General features: G+C 51.5%; 1 non-coding gene and 1 pseudogene across 1 annotated transcript; one reads left to right on the forward strand and one right to left on the reverse strand.

Annotated features, from left to right (window-relative positions):
- The window catches only part of LOC125549023, a 98,246-nt pseudogene extending 92,519 nt beyond the window's left edge, over positions 1-5,727 (reverse strand).
- Positions 5,728-5,916: 189 nt separating this feature from the next.
- On the forward strand, positions 5,917-6,000 carry TRNAL-CAA. Its single transcript has one exon. It is a non-coding gene; the product is annotated as a tRNA-Leu (tRNA).

A 6,000-nucleotide genomic window follows, 5' to 3' on the forward strand; every position in this document is an offset into this window, starting at 1 on the left:
CAGATGAGATCGGGGACATGACGAGGAGTCTCAAAATGGTCGAGACGTAAAAATCGATATATTGGACGACTATATTCGGACATCGGAAAGGTTCCGAGTGATTCGGGCATTTTCGGAGGTACCGGGGAGTTACGGGAATACGAGGAAGAAGCAATGGGCCTTAATGGGCCTTAGTGGAAAGGACTAGGAGGTGGCGCGCGCCCCTCCCAAGCCCAGTCCGAATTGGACAAGGGGTTTGGGGCGCGGCCCCTCTCTCCCTTCCTTCCCCTCTTCCCCCCTTTCCCCCCTTCTCCTAGTTGGACTAGGAAAGGAGGAAACCTACTCCAACTAGGAGTAGGAATCCTACTCCCTGGCGCGCCCCTCCTAGGGTCGGCCTCCTCCCCTTGATCCTTTATATACGGGGGCAGGGGGCACCCCTAGAGACACAAGTTGATCCACGTGATCATATTCTTAGCCGTGTGCGGTGCCCCCTTCCACCATAATCCTCGATAATATTGTAGCGGTGCTTAGGCGAAGCCCTGCGATGGTAGTACATCAAGATCGTCACCACGCCGTCGTGCTGATGGAACTCTTCCCTGACACTTTGCTGGATCGGAGTCCGGGGATTGTCATCGAGCTGAACGTGTGCTAGAACTCGGAGGTGCCGTAGTTTCGGTGCTTGATCGGTCGAGCCATGAAGACGTACGACTACATCAACCGCGTTGTGCTAACGCTTCCGCTGTCGGTCTACAAGGGTACGTAGATCACACTCTTCCCTCGTTGCTATGCATCACCATGATCTTGCGTGTGCGTAGGAAATTTTTGAAATTACTACGTTCCCCAACAGAAAGACCCTTAGTAAAAGGATCTGCCAGATTTTTAGACGTTTGGATATAATCCAATGCAATAACTCGGGAGTTTTTCATTTTTCTGACAGACTTTAACCTTCTCTGAACGTGTCTTGATGACTTCATGTTATCCTTTGAGCTGCTCACTTTCATGATCACAGTTTGATTGTCGCAGTTCATAAGGATACCTGGTACAGGTTTCTCAGCAACTGGCAAGTCATTCAAGAGACGACGAAGCCAATCTGCTTCGACCATAGCTGTATCTAGTGTTGTAAGAAGTCGTCGTCGGGGAAATAGTCGTCAGAGTCCGGGGCGTCCGTGACGAAGAAGTCATAGTCGTGCTGAGCGCTCCCCAAAAACCTTATCACCCTTCTCCCGTACAGGACTCAAAAGGTGCGGTTTCGGAGGCCTACTGTCCCGACCCGCGATGCACGCCGCAAGCAGGGATGGGGAAGAACGTAGCAGCAGCGCAGTGCTCAGGAACTTGTGGCGAGAGGAAGAAGAGGTTCTGGTGCGTCTCACTGGGAGGAGGGACCTCCCTTTTTTAGGCGCAAGAGAAGGAGGCAAGAGGGCAGCGACGGGAGGTGAGACGAAGAGACAGAGATGACGCAAACAACCAGCAGCCGAAGGGCTGCACCGTTCGCATTCGAACTCCACTTTCGCAAAAATCTTTTCAGCTTCCGTGTGACCTTTCTTATACCCGTAGTGCGTGGCAAAAATTTACATATCATCTCGGCTGATTCCCGCGTCGCGTCGTGTCGTGACGAGGCGAGGCGAAGCATGGCGAGGCGGGCGGCGGAGGAGGAGCGTGCGTGGATGCCCCTCTTGTTCGCATGCTCATACTAGTGGGGAAAGAACCTTCCTTATAAAGAGGTCCAACTCCCTCTAAACTAGCAATGTGGGACTAAACTTTAGTTCCACCTCTTGCCTTGCACGAATGGGCTGCGTGGGCCTCTAGGATTTACTAGGAATTTCTCAAACTGCTATTGGGCTAGGCCCAAAGTAGACAAAATTCCAGCAATCCCCCACCAGATCCCAGAGGCACACAAAAATTGCCCTAGGTTCCAAAACACTGTTTTATATATCGATACTGCAGTGGAGACTGTTAAGTTGAACTTCCACCTAGAACTCTATGCTACACTAGTAAGCAACTTGAACAGTGGACTGGGTCTTGAACTGCAAGTTGTGTGCGAATCTAGCTTCACATAAAGCCTTGACCAATGTGTGGCTACCATGGGTCTTCCCCGCGGGTGGAGCTTATGCGTCATACTCCGTTACCTTTCATGAGTTTACTAGAAAGAACCCTACTCTCATAGATTGCGACGTTTGACAATCAGACTCATATAGGTGTGTTCTTTAAAAGATGTTCTGCAAGACAACATCACTGCTTAAATGAGCCACTTAGAACACATTAAGATATACATCAACCTGCCATGCAGATTAGGAGGGTATTGCATCTTCATGGAGTGGTATTATGAATAGTAAGGATACTCTCCTCTCAGTTGACCAACAACTTGTCTTCCACATCTAATTCACGGGATCTCCGATCAAAAAGAATAGGTTACCACTGTGAACAACTCATATTGTGGGTCTCATACCCATCTCCCTCGATGCATTATCTATCACATTACGTGAAAGACCCTTAGTAAAAGGATCTGCCAGATTTTTAGACGTTTGGATATAATCCAATGCAATAACTCCGGAGTTTTTTATTTTTCTGACAGACTTTAATCTTCTCTGAACGTGTCTTGATGAATTCATGTTATCCTTTGAGCTGCTCACTTTCGTGATCATAGTTTGGTTGTCGCAGTTCATAAGGATACCCGGTACAGGTTTCTCAACAACTGACAAGTCATTCAAGAGCCGACGAAGCCAATCTGCTTCGACCGTAGCTGTATCTAGTGATGTAAGAAGTCGTCGTCGGGGAAGTAGTCGTCGGAGTCCGGGGCGTCCGTGACGAAGAAGTCAGTAGTCGTGCTGAACGCTCCCCAAAAACCTTATCACCCTTCTCCCGTACAGGACTCAAAAGTGCGGTTTCGGAGGCCTACTGTCCCGACCCGCGGTGCACGCCGCAAGCAGGGATGGGGAAGAACGTAGCAGCAGCGCAGTGCTCAGGAACTTGTGGCGAGAGGAAGAAGAGGTTCTGGTGCGTCTCTCTGGGAGGAGGGACCTCCCTTTTGTAGGCACAAGAGAAGGAGGCGAGAGGGCAACGACGGGAGGTGAGACGAAGAGACAGAGATGAAGCAAACAGCCAGCAGCCGAAGGGCTGCACCATTCGCATTCGAACTCCAGTTTCGCAAAAATCTTTTCAGCTTTCGTGTGACCTTTCGTATACCCGTAGTGCGTGGATAAAATTTAGACATCGGCTCGGCTCATTCCCGCACCGCGCCGCGCCGCGCCGCGCCGCGCCGCGTCGTGACGAGGCGAGGCGTGGCGTGGCGAGGCGGGCGGCGGAGGAGGAGCGCGCGTGGATGCCCCTCTTGTTCTCATGCTCATACTAGTGGGGAAAGAAACTCCCTTATAAAGAGGTCCAACTCCCTCTAAACTAGCAATGTGGGACTAAACTTTAGTTCCACCTCTTGCCTTGCACGAATGGGCTGCGTGGGCCTCTAGGATTTATTAGGAATGTCTCAAACTGCTATTGGGCTAGGCACAAAGTAGACAAAATTCCAGCAATCCCCCACCAGATCCCAGAGGCACACAAAAATTGCCTTTGGTTCCAAAACACTGTTTTACATACCGGTACTGCAGTGAAGACTGTTAAGTTGAACTTCCACCGAGAACTCTATGCTATACTAGTAAGCAACTTGAACAGTGGACTGGGTCTTGAACTGCAAGTTTTCTGTGAATCTAGCTTCACATAAAGCCTTGACCGATACGTGGCTATCGTGGGTCTTCCCCACGGGTGGAGCTTATGCGTCATACTCCGTTACCTTTCATGAGTTTACTAGAGAGAACCCTACTCTCATAGATTGCGACGTTTGACAATCAGACTCATATAGGTGTGTTCTTCAAAAGATATTCTGCAGGACAACATCTCTACTTAAATGAGCCACTTAGAATACATAAAGAGGTCCAACTCCCTCTAAACTAGCAATGTGGGACTAAACTTTAGTTCCACCTCTTGCCTTGCACGAATGGGCTGCGTGGGCCTCTAGGATTTATTAAGAATTTCTGAAACTGCTATTGGGCTTACAATCGCCACTTAGAACACATTAAGATATACATCAACCTGCCATGCAGATTAGGAGAGTATTGCATCTTCATGGAGTGGTATTGTGAATAGTAAGGATACTCTCCTCTTAGTTGACCAACAGCTTGTCTTTCACATCTAATTCACGGGATCTCCGATCACAAAGAATAGGTTACCACTGTGAACAACTCATATTGTGGGTCTCATACCCATCTCCCTCGATGCATTATCAATCACATTACGTGAAAGATCCTTAGTAAAAGGATCTGCCAGATTTTTAGACGTTTGGATATAATCCAATGCAATAACTCCGGAGTTTTTTATTTTTCTAACAGACTTTAATCTTCTCTGAACGTGTCTTGATAACTTCATGTTATCCTTTGAGCTGCTCACTTTCGTGATCACAATTTGGTTGTCGTAGTTCATAGGATACCCGGTACAGGTTTCTCAACAACCGACAAGTCATTCAAGAGCCAACGAAGCCAATCTGCTTCGACCGTTGCTGTATCTAGTGCGTAAGAAGTCGTCGTCGGGAAAGTAGTCGTCGGAGTCCGGGGCGTCCGTGACGAAGAAGTCAGTAGTCGCGCTGAGCGCTATTAAGAATTTCTGAAACTGTTATTGAGGTAGGCCTAAAGTAGACAAAATTCGAGCAGATGCAAGTAAGGCTTGTCACGTTCCAGAACCAGGAAAATGCGGCCGGGTGGTTGAGGTGGTTCATGGAGAGATCCAGCGCCTCAAGATTTGTGAGGTTACGCAAGCCTGCCGGCGGAAGTTGCCACTGGTCCGTGCTTGGAAGCGAGCAGGAAGAGAGATAGAGGATTCTGAGTGAAGGGAGCATGCTCACCGCCTGAGGCCAGTCTAGTGCTCTGCTCGTGTCGATCGAGCTCAGGCTGAGGTGCCGCAGCAATGGCAGACGCGCCAGCCACGAGAGGTCCGACGAGCGCAACAGCTGCGTGCCGAAGTCGCTTGAGAGGTCAAGGGAGCGCAGCCTCGAGAGGTTTCCCAGCTGCGGCGGGACCTCGCCGGAGATGCAGATGCCGGAGAGGTTGAGGTAGCGCAGGCTCCGGAGGCCGCCCAAGAACGCCGGTAGGGCGGCGTCGAGGTAGTTCCGGCTGAGGTCCAGGTGCCGCAGCCGCGAGAGGGAGAGGAGCGAGGGGCTTATCCGGCCGACGAGCGCCCCCTCGTAGAACCCTCTGTCGTCGAGCTCGGCCCCGCCCGGCGCGTTCCGGAGGCTGAGCGCGAGCACGCGGTTACTGCACCGGTATGCCGCCATCGGCAGCAGTCTGATCCTCGTCGCCAGGAGGTGAGGAGCCCTCCGGGGTCGCTCGTGAGCCGTCCCTGAAGGTTAGCAGCGCGTCCCGCTCCTCAGGCACGCAGGTCGGCGGGCTGAGCGGCGCGGCGTGCGTGGCCAGGGCCAGGGAGAGGACGACGACGATGAGTAAGAATTTGCTGGCGGCGGGGTGGGTGGAAGTGGCCCGCATGGCGACCCGACTCCGGAGTCCGGAGCATTGGCGAGTAGATGAGCTTGATCAATCGATCGGTGGTGGTAGAGATGATATGTGGTGTGTCGCACGCGGCACGCCTATGATGGTTGATGGAGACCAATTTCTCAGTGCCGACGTGCAGCCATCGTGAAGCCGCACTTTGACTTTGCCGGACCGGTGAACCCAGGCGTGCCGGTACAGCCGTACAGGGAGCCGTCGCCATGGTCTCTGCTCTCTGCTTGCCGCCGGTCTCCCGCTAGCTAGCTAGTGCCGGCAGATTGTGAGTCCTACCTGTATGTTTTTGTGCTGGCCGAATCCTACTTTCAAAACGCAAATGTAATAAGGGAAGTGAAGCCACAGCACAACTGGGTACGTACTTATAAATACGGGAAAAATTTTAATGAATATGGAAGTCAGGATGGCCGAGTGGTCTAAGGCGCCAGACTCAAGTTCTGGTCCTCTTACGAGGGCGTGGGTTCAAACCCCACTTCTGACA

The sequence above is a fragment of the Triticum urartu genome, chromosome 3 (assembly GCF_003073215.2).
Source record: "Triticum urartu cultivar G1812 chromosome 3, Tu2.1, whole genome shotgun sequence".
In the NCBI taxonomy this organism is placed as follows: domain Eukaryota; kingdom Viridiplantae; phylum Streptophyta; class Magnoliopsida; order Poales; family Poaceae; genus Triticum; species Triticum urartu.